This window comes from Copadichromis virginalis, linkage group LG3 (assembly GCF_057382275.1).
Source record: "Copadichromis virginalis isolate Kocher_CV1m ecotype Utaka linkage group LG3, C_Virginalis_male_GT1.1, whole genome shotgun sequence".
NCBI classification, from domain to species: Eukaryota; Metazoa; Chordata; class Actinopteri; order Cichliformes; family Cichlidae; genus Copadichromis; species Copadichromis virginalis.
This window is the reverse complement of record NC_140620.1, coordinates 18,156,168-18,167,689: the sequence shown is the minus strand read 5'-3', so window position 1 is coordinate 18,167,689 and position 11,522 is coordinate 18,156,168.

The window sequence follows — 11,522 nt, the reverse complement described above, 5'->3', positions numbered from 1 at the left end:
AGTGAATCAGACACTACCGGATTTTTACATTTATGCTTACCCAGATCTGAGTTTGAATGAACCAAAGATTTAAGAGTATTAGAGAAAAAAGTCATACTTTCCATCCGTTCCCAATCAGGTCTATGTTCCCCGCCCCAGAATGACATACAACGTATATTACAGGCCCAATAATAAAACTGAAAACAAGGCAACCGCATTCCTCCTGTAATCTTGGATCTTTGGAGAAATATCTTTTTTTATTCTGGGTGTCTTCTAGTTCCAGATAAACTGAGAAATTAACTGGTCTATTTTCTTAAAAAAAGTACACATGGAGTCATTCTAAGGACAATCATGTATCTTTGGCAAGACTGGATCGCATATACACATTTGAAAATGGGCTGAAAAATGGGCCCCTTAAATGAGATTGTCCGCAGGTTCTGTAATGGCCCCATGTTAAATGCCCATATAGGTGTTATGTTAGGAAAATTTGGGAACTAAATGGGCCCCAACTGGGCAAAGAACACAGAAACCCACCTGGGCCCCATCTTTCAAGTTTTTGGTGGGTACCATGTGGGTACCACAAAGGATAAAAAGTGGGTTTTAAGTGGGATTGTCCACGGGTTCCATAATGGCCCCATTTCATAAGCCAATCTCGGTTTTATATTGCACGTGACTACCCAAAGAGCTCTGGTGACTTGCGTCTTGTTTTTGCCATTGTACTAGAATTGCCTCGTAGAATTGTCTTGGTCTGTGCTAGACAAACCTATCACCTGCATTTGGGTTTTTCATCCTGCCTGCCACACAGTTTATCATGACAGTTCCAAAAGGATTTTATGTTGTTTTCTGTGCAGTCGTTGTGCAACACAGTAAAGCTGTTGGTGAGCTAAATGTCTCAATGAAATAATTTTTATCTTTCCTGGTTTTATTCAGTCTGATTCTTTATCTTTTATCTTCTCACTCAGTAAGCTGTGTAGAAATGAACTCACACTCTACCTGCTACTTCAAAATGTCTGATCACCTGCAGCACTTTGTTGCGTCTGTCAGTGACCTTCTTCACCCTCCTTTGCAAAAACTAGATAATTAATTTAGACATCCATTTTTGGTTTAAGGGATTTTGAGGATCAGTTTACTCGTGTAGTGTACTCTATCCACATTTTCTCCAACTGTTCATTTTTGTACAGGAAATGGTGCGTCGGTGTGGAGAGGAGAATGGGAAGTTATTCATGTATATTTCCTCACATTGCTGTGTTTGTCATGATCTCTTCTCAACCTCGTGATGTTTCACAGTGACAGACTTCCTGCTGCAGAACCTGTAAGGGCAATAACTGGAGGTTGACAGCAAAGCTCAGACTTGTGGTAAATAAAGTGTTTTTTGACTATTGCATGTTTCTGTTCAACATCATCTCCTGCACTGTGCTGAACACCAAAGCAAAGGGAAGGTGGACTAAAAAGAGACTTAAACCAAAAATATGTGAAAGTTTGTAACAGTGAAGTGTATAAGGCAAAATAGAGAACAATGCAAAATAGTAAATGCCTTGTGCAGCTTTATCATAATCATGTATTGTACTACAGTCCATGTAACAGGCCCCGAGGGCCTGTACAAACTTGGTGTGGCTAAACATACAATACTTGGCATAAACCTTTAACATGACGGCAAGAGGGCTGCTACACAATGGGCGACTGGTGGTGTGGTGGTCGCACTCAGGGGAGAGAGAACAGAGTTAATGGGTGCACAAATATGTCCAGGGGTGATAGTGAAAACTGAAAAAGTGTGTCTTACTTTGAAGGCTAGGGTTGAACAGGGAGGTCTGGTAGGCTGGTTGAGAATAACTGAGATGGGCTAACCTGAGTTTTCTAGAATCCTCGAGAGCACTGGTAACAGGAGGGCAGACAGATGAGTGTGATAAGCGTTTTTGTCCAGGAGGGTGGCGGAGATCCTGTGGGAATGGTGTCCAGTATCAAAGAGGTGAGTCAGCTGTGATGCGTCGTGTCAAGCCAACAGAGCTACAGAACATAGAAGATTAGGTAATTGGATAAGAATTTAGAACACGAGCTAGGACTGTGAGCCTGTTATCGACTTAGGTGAGTAGATGAATTGACGGTGAGACGAAGGGGGAAGCTGACCAATAATTACCCTCTGTTGATTGTCATGAATTAATTCAAGGTGAGAGGATGGCAGGTCCTGCTCAGAGGCGGACAGAAAACAAGGATCCACATTTTTTCCAGCTGAAGAGGAAGAGCCAGACTGCTCTGTTTGCACTGCTTTTATTCAACACGTCACTTGAACTTGTTCTGTGCATTTAACATGGTGTTATCTCCCGCTGGCTCAGTAAGCTGGGTAGAAATGGATTCACGCTCTTTACCTGGTGCTTTATATTGTTGCTGTAAATTTTTAAGACATCTGCCATCATCTGTCAGTGACCTGATCCTCCCACCTGCCTTAACAATCCTTTTCTGTAGAAATATTCACCAGTTTCAGGTTTCAGCAGGTTTCTGTCAGACAGGCTGGATGTTGGCTTGATTTCTTCAGACCGTTTATGGTGATCAGTGTAACTGAAACAGCTCACCTGTTCACCTGTTTATCAAACATGTCTCAGCCTGATCATCACACTTGTCTGTACAGTGCAATAACAAAGGTCACTAATATATTGATATTAGAGATGGACCGATCTGATATTACGTATCGGTATCGGTCCGATACTGACCTAAATTACTGGACCTAAATTATATCGGCGAGAAACAAAAAATGTAATCCGATCCATTAAATATCAAAAAAGCACCTCACAAAACTTGCTACACGGCGTAACTCGGCTCATAACCGTAGCACGTTTCAGCAGTATGCGTCACGTGATAGATCGGCTGTGTGTATTTGTAGCCTCGCTACCAAACCAGCATTTCATCTCCGAGGAAGTTATCCCAGAGAGAAGTAAAGCAAGTGTGTAAATTCATCTCTGAATGTTTGTAAAGCATTCCCACGTTAAGCTTAACAACCGATATATGGAGCGACTGCCTCTTCTTCCTGCTACTTTAATCGTGAAACTACGGAGCCCCGCAGGGGACATGGGAGAAAAAAAATTAAGACGGACTTTTGCGAGATCTCGCAAAACAAACTCGGGATCTCGCAAAACTTTTGCGAGATCTCGCAAAACTTTTAGCCGCATTCTTCGGACGCCGGCTCGAAGCCGACCGGGAGGTCGAGGCACGATGTGCCGGAAAGTGGTGTTCCTCCCGGCTGTAGTAGGTCTCGACCTCCCGTTAGCTTCGAGCTAACGGGAAGAATGCGGCTAAAACTTTTGCGAGATCTCTCAAAAAAAAAAACCAAAAAACAAAAACAAACAAAAAAAAACATTTAACTGTAGCTACACCAAATAGTGCAATTACTGGGTCTGGGGGGAGCTGTTTTTTAAAAATATCAGACAAAGTTTTAAATATTTTAGACCAGTAGGTAGCGATATTAGGACATGTCCAAAACATATGACTCACATCTTGAGTCAGCCCCCGGAAACATCCTTGAAACCTTCAATTTAGACAGATGGAGCCTATGCAGGACCTTAAATTGTAGTAGTCCGTGCCTGCAGCAGACAGAAGTGGAGTGAACCAGTTCTTGTGCCTTAGTCCATTGATCTTTAGTGATGTTAGTAGCCAGTTCTTCACTCCAAGCATTTCTCAAGTGGTCCAATGTAGTTGTACTGTCTATTTGCAAAAGTTGGTTGTAGATCCTAGAAATAGCTCATTTCTTTAGCGGGTTCATTAGGAATAGATCACCTGAAGCTAGCTTTTGTGGTTCATTGGGAAAGGATGGAAACGTTTCTTTAATAAAATGACGTATTTGTAAATACTTGAAAACATCTCTGTTTTCTATGGAAAATTTTTGCTGAAGTTGTTGAAATGAAGGAAAAAAATTATCAATAAACAGATCCTTGATTGTGTGTATCCCTTTGGAAGTCCATAGCTGGAATGTTGATCCTGAGAGCAATGTGTATGCTTGATTATGAATTAATGGTGTAAAGATTGAACATTAACGCCAATGAAAATGCTTTCTAATTTGAGACCAAATTTTTAGTGAATCAGACACTACCGGATTTTTACATTTATGCTTACCCAGATCTGAGTTTGAATGAACCAAAGATTTAAGAGTATTAGAGAAAAAAGTCATACTTTCCATCCGTTCCCAATCAGGTCTATGTTCCCCGCCCCAGAATGACATACAACGTATATTACAGGCCCAATAATAAAACTGAAAACAAGGCAACCGCATTCCTCCTGTAATCTTGGATCTTTGGAGAAATATCTTTTTTTATTCTGGGTGTCTTCTAGTTCCAGATAAACTGAGAAATTAACTGGTCTATTTTCTTAAAAAAAGTACACATGGAGTCATTCTAAGGACAATCATGTATCTTTGGCAAGACTGGATCGCATATACACATTTGAAAATGGGCTGAAAAATGGGCCCCTTAAATGAGATTGTCCGCAGGTTCTGTAATGGCCCCATGTTAAATGCCCATATAGGTGTTATGTTAGGAAAATTTGGGAACTAAATGGGCCCCAACTGGGCAAAGAACACAGAAACCCACCTGGGCCCCATCTTTCAAGTTTTTGGTGGGTACCATGTGGGTACCACAAAGGATAAAAAGTGGGTTTTAAGTGGGATTGTCCACGGGTTCCATAATGGCCCCATTTCATAAGCCAATCTCGGTTTTATATTGCACGTGACTACCCAAAGAGCTCTGGTGACTTGCGTCTTGTTTTTGCCATTGTACTAGAATTGCCTCGTAGAATTGTCTTGGTCTGTGCTAGACAAACCTATCACCTGCATTTGGGTTTTTCATCCTGCCTGCCACACAGTTTATCATGACAGTTCCAAAAGGATTTTATGTTGTTTTCTGTGCAGTCGTTGTGCAACACAGTAAAGCTGTTGGTGAGCTAAATGTCTCAATGAAATAATTTTTATCTTTCCTGGTTTTATTCAGTCTGATTCTTTATCTTTTATCTTCTCACTCAGTAAGCTGTGTAGAAATGAACTCACACTCTACCTGCTACTTCAAAATGTCTGATCACCTGCAGCACTTTGTTGCGTCTGTCAGTGACCTTCTTCACCCTCCTTTGCAAAAACTAGATAATTAATTTAGACATCCATTTTTGGTTTAAGGGACTTTGAGGATCAGTTTACTCGTGTAGTGTACTCTATCCACATTTTCTCCAACTGTTCATTTTTGTACAGGAAATGGTGCGTCGGTGTGGAGAGGAGAATGGGAAGTTATTCATGTATATTTCCTCACATTGCTGTGTTTGTCATGATCTCTTCTCAACCTCGTGATGTTTCACAGTGACAGACTTCCTGCTGCAGAACCTGTAAGGGCAATAACTGGAGGTTGACAGCAAAGCTCAGACTTGTGGTAAATAAAGTGTTTTTTGACTATTGCATGTTTCTGTTCAACATCATCTCCTGCACTGTGCTGAACACCAAAGCAAAGGGAAGGTGGACTAAAAAGAGACTTAAACCAAAAATATGTGAAAGTTTGTAACAGTGAAGTGTATAAGGCAAAATAGAGAACAATGCAAAATAGTAAATGCCTTGTGCAGCCTTATCATAATCATGTATTGTACTACAGTCCATGTAACAGGCCCCGAGGGCCTGTACAAACTTGGTGTGGCTAAACATACAATACTTGGCATAAACCTTTAACATGACGGCAAGAGGGCTGCTACACAATGGGCGACTGGTGGTGTGGTGGTCGCACTCAGGGGAGAGAGAACAGAGTTAATGGGTGCACAAATATGTCCAGGGGTGATAGTGAAAACTGAAAAAGTGTGTCTTACTTTGAAGGCTAGGGTTGAACAGGGAGGTCTGGTAGGCTGGTTGAGAATAACTGAGATGGGCTAACCTGAGTTTTCTAGAATCCTCGAGAGCACTGGTAACAGGAGGGCAGACAGATGAGTGTGATAAGCGTTTTTGTCCAGGAGGGTGGCGGAGATCCTGTGGGAATGGTGTCCAGTATCAAAGAGGTGAGTCAGCTGTGATGCGTCGTGTCAAGCCAACAGAGCTACAGAACATAGAAGATTAGGTAATTGGATAAGAATTTAGAACACGAGCTAGGACTGTGAGCCTGTTATCGACTTAGGTGAGTAGATGAATTGACGGTGAGACGAAGGGGGAAGCTGACCAATAATTACCCTCTGTTGATTGTCATGAATTAATTCAAGGTGAGAGGATGGCAGGTCCTGCTCAGAGGCGGACAGAAAACAAGGATCCACATTTTTTCCAGCTGAAGAGGAAGAGCCAGACTGCTCTGTTTGCACTGCTTTTATTCAACACGTCACTTGAACTTGTTCTGTGCATTTAACATGGTGTTATCTCCCGCTGGCTCAGTAAGCTGGGTAGAAATGGATTCACGCTCTTTACCTGGTGCTTTATATTGTTGCTGTAAATTTTTAAGACATCTGCCATCATCTGTCAGTGACCTGATCCTCCCACCTGCCTTAACAATCCTTTTCTGTAGAAATATTCACCAGTTTCAGGTTTCAGCAGGTTTCTGTCAGACAGGCTGGATGTTGGCTTGATTTCTTCAGACCGTTTATGGTGATCAGTGTAACTGAAACAGATTCTGTGCAAGAGAGAGATCAAAACAGGAAGGAGGATTAGGCAAAGATGACTTTACCATGTTTACTTCTTAAGAAAGAGCTCACCTGTTCACCTGTTTATCAAACATGTCTCAGCCTGATCATCACACTTGTCTGTACAGTGCAATAACAAAGGTCACTAAATGGTAAATGGCCTGTATTTATATAGCGCTTTACTAGTCCTTAAGGACCCCAAAGCTCTTTACATATCCAGTCATCCACCCATTCACACACATTCACACACATTCACACACTGGTGATGGCAAGCTACATTATAGCTACAGCCACGCTGGGGCGCACTGACAAAGGTCACTAATATATTGATATTAGAGATGGACCGATCTGATATTACGTATCGGTATCGGTCCGATACTGACCTAAATTACTGGACCTAAATTATGTCGGCGAGAAATAAAAAATATAATCCGATCCATTAAATATCAAAAAAGCACCTCACAAAACTTGCTACACGGCGTAACTCGGCTCATAACCGTAGCACGTTTCAGCAGTATGCGTCACGTGATAGATCGGCTGTGTGTATTTGTAGCCTCGCTACCAAACCAGCATTTCATCTCCGAGGAAGTTATCCCAGAGAGAAGTAAAGCAAGTGTGTAAATTCATCTCTGAATGTTTGTAAAGCATTCCCACGTTAAGCTTAACAACCGATATATGGAGCGACTGCCTCTTCTTCCTGCTACTTTAATCGTCAAACTGCTTAATGATCAGCTGATCGGCTTTTCTGTCGCGAGTCCGTCTCTCTTCTTTGTTTTTGGCCCACTTTGCACCAGAAAGAGGAAACCAGCGGCTAAACAACAGCAGCACGTTTAAACTTGATAAGCTGTTGTTACAATTTATTTAATATAACTTTCTACACCAGAATCCTTTTCTAAGCAGCTGACGGCTGGTAACTGTGCAGGGGCGGATTTAGCAAAGTTTAGCCAGGGGGGCCGATAGGGCATTAACAGGGAAAAGGGGGCACAAAGACATACTTTTCTTTCTTATTCTCATTTAAAATGCCTACATTTTAATAAATAATTATCTGAATCTTACACCGAAAGTTTAATCTGATGTAAAATGTATAGAAGTCCAATCCTGTATATAGTAACTGTTAAGTCTAATATACCCTAGTAAGCTATACTACTTTTTCCTTTGGGAAAGTACCATTTGTGAATTCTGCAATTCTGTTTAAGAAAGATGTTGAATCTATTTAATTATTCTTGAAAAATAATTTATTTCTGTGCATTTTTTTCACCCTGCATCAAATTAAAGTTGATTACATCGATTAAGCATCATGAGGTGGAGGGTGGGTGGTTGACTATTTTTTTTTGCTGGGAGTTTGCAACCCTATTAGTTAGGTTGCTTAATATTTCTGCTAAGTACTCTTTAAAATACCAGAATAGGGAGGATGGAGTAGGTTTAAGTTTATTAGATTCATCAGTGTTGCTGAACTATGAAATATTTTGGGTGTAGTGTATTTTTTTACGTACAGGTATAACAGAATAGCTTTAGTGTTGTTGTTTATTTAAACTTGATTATGAACTTATAGAAAATGCAGCAAGATTATTAAAAAAACTGTTTTATTGATTAAAAAACACTATATCGGATTCATATCGGTATCGGACATAAAAAAGTGGTATCGTGCCATCTCTAATTGATATATTGATAGAATTATGATCTGGTTGCAGATCAAACAATAAATCAACCGCTGTTAGAGCGGTTTCTGCTCTGCAGGGAGCTGCTCTCCTTTGCTTTGAGCTTGTTCCATCATATCCTGCTGAAGTCTCTGTAGCCTGTCACCGAGAAGATGGTGACAGGTTAACCTGATGCTGTTAGACTCACAGAGTCCTCCAAAGGAAAACAGGCTGTGAACACATTCATGTTCAGACATGCACAGACACCAAGTCCCAGAGAAGCTCCTCCTAGAGGGAGGTGACCTTCACTCATGTTGTTTCCTGTGAAATTAACACCTGAACCTGTGGTTTTTACCAAAGAAACAAACACAAACATGAGACTGTCACTCATTAACCTGGAAACTTTCCCACTCACAGAGAACACAGTGAGCTCTGTCAGTGTGAACACTGAGCTCCACCATGGAGGACCACAGCTGACCGCACCTGCTCCACTAAAGCTTTAGACTTTCCTCACACCTAATTCCAAGAGAAACTTCAAATTATCCACTTAAACTATGTGATCATTGACAGAAAGCATCCTTTCTACGTATGATACAGGGAATATGTGATATTACAGTCGGCAAATTCTAAATCTTTACTCGAGAGTCACTTCAAAAACTCTTCACCTGTAGTGAGCGCACCCAAAGTCCTGCATCCTTTCTCTGTTGTGTAGGCTGCATGTCCACTTTTTACCTCAGCTGTCTTTGAGTGCGGCTTGGGTATGGTCTCTGGCTGGCTGCAGAGGAGGAGTGGCATAGCGAGCTCCCAGGGTGGCGCAGAGGCGGGGTGAACACGTGTGCTGGGACAATTGATTGTGACTCTTTTTATGTTCATAGTGACAGTCAAGGTGGTGGTGAGCAGGATTGGTCAAGTTACTTGAAAAAAGTAATCAGTAACTAATTACTGATTACTTCCCCCAAAAGTAAACCCGTTACTTTAATGATTACTTATTTATAAAAGTAATTAGTTACTTAGTTACTTTTTAAAAACATGATTTACAACCTGAATAGGTGATATGCGATAAATCCTTCCGCCCAATTCTACTTTTTCGGCATAATCCATCATACAAAATGTAATCAAATGAAAAAGTCTCTTTTTAAAACTTGTTTTATTAGTTTTAATCTTTTAAATTTATGCATCAAGCAAAAAATTTATTATATGCAACATTCTCTGACTGGAAGAAATTTGTTTAACATTTAAACCTATTTTCTGCACATTCCAGCACATAAAATAAAATATTTTTTTGTGTTTACACTCAGTCTTTCAAATAGATGCAAGTGAAACACAGCAGAGAATCAGCGGTCCTATTGCTCTATTTTCACCTGTATAGCAGGCGGAGGTTTGCCCTGGTGCAGGTGTGCCGTTGCGGCCAGTGGAAGAACCCACGAATTTGTCTGTGAATTATAAACAGATAATAAGATGATAAATAGAATCAACCTTTTGGGATTTACTTACCTGGATGATTAATGGATGATTATTACATCAAGACGTTATTTTATTAAAAATTTTAAAATGTTAGCAGCACAAACAAACATTTTTGCAGCACAAACCAGCACAAACGTTTGACATCAATTTTGTTTGATTTGGGTAATGTGGGGGGGGCTGGTTGACCTTTTGACCTTTACATTTTCATTAATATCTTTAAAACAGAAGCAGCACAAACGACAATTTTAGCAGCACAAACCAGCACAAACATAGCACAGTTGATTGACACCAATTTTGTTTTATTTAATTAATGTGGGGGGGCTGGTTGACCTCTGATGACCTCTAGAATTTTTTATTAATATCTTTAAAATGATAGTAGCACAAACAAAAATGTTTGCAGCACAAACGAGCACAAACATAGCACAAACGTTTGATACCACTTTTGTTGGATTTGAAGAAGGTGGGGGGGCCAACTTCACTCACATACAGCAGACTGCTTCATGATAAACATGAATAACACAATCTTCTTTTTTTTTTGGTTTTCTCTTCCTTAATATGTATGATCTTATTTGGTTTGCGATGTAGCTAGTGATAGACGCTGCAGAATATCATGATATGTACTTTACTATTGAAGGAGAAGGAGTCGATACGTATCCAACTGGAGTGTTCAGTATAGACAGAGACACGGGTACTCTGTTCTTGCTCAAAGCAGTGGATCGTGAGGAGTTCCCAGAATATGATGTGAGTGTGAAGATAAAAAAGATTTAGAAGATTTGTAAAGAGTTCCAATAATGTTCCACAGTCATCTTTAAGGAGTGATTTATTAATCATTCAAATAGCTCGGGTATTTTCCCCTGACAGTGTTTGTAGATGATGTCAATGACAATGCTCCAGAGTTCGTAGGTTCTTTACACTTTACAGTTCCTGAGCACTGTAGTGCAGGTGAGAAAGACAACTTACAGTAATAGTTGATTCTGTGGTATTTGATTTTCAGTGCAGTTGCTCTAAATGATTATGGGTTACAATACAGGGACTGTGGTGGGAGTGGTGAGTGCAACTGACAGAGACGACATTTACACCAACCATGTGAAGATTAAATATACACTCGTATCTGGATCAGACATGTTTACCATTCATCCAGAAACAGGTGTCATCACAACAACAACCAACACCCTAGACAGAGAGGTGAGCACTGCCTCTGCATCACTGATACCTGTGAACTTTAATTGAAAATATCATTGAAATCGATGATGCAAGTGCTTTACAACATATTTTTATTATAATACTTTGTAACATTTCTTTTAAAGTTAAAAGACAACCATGTGGTGACTGTAAAAATCCAGGATATGAATGGTGCACCAAATGGTCTGTTTGCCACATCGACAGCAACAATTGCTCTGAGTGATATTAATGACAATCCACCAACCTTCATGAAATCAACTGTAAGTGTTTGAAAAAAAAAATATTCTTATTTCACCAAAACATTGTTGTTGTTTTTTTTACCAACATAATTAAACAACAACTTAAGAACACCCCCATGTTTTTTTTCCTTGTAGTATAATGTCACTGAAAGTGAAAAACTTTTACTTCGAATTCCTGTTCAAGATAAAGATTTGATAAACACATCAAACTGGATGTCAAAGTTTGTCATTACTAAAGGAAATGAAAATGGAAATTTCAGGATAGTTACTGACCCCCAAACAAACGAAGGGCTTTTGTACATCTCAAAGGTGAGACTGGCTTCTTATTCAATTCATTATAATCATTTAGTGATGTTGGTGGAAGCATTTTGCATGGATCACATCTAATGCAAAGTCAGCCTATATA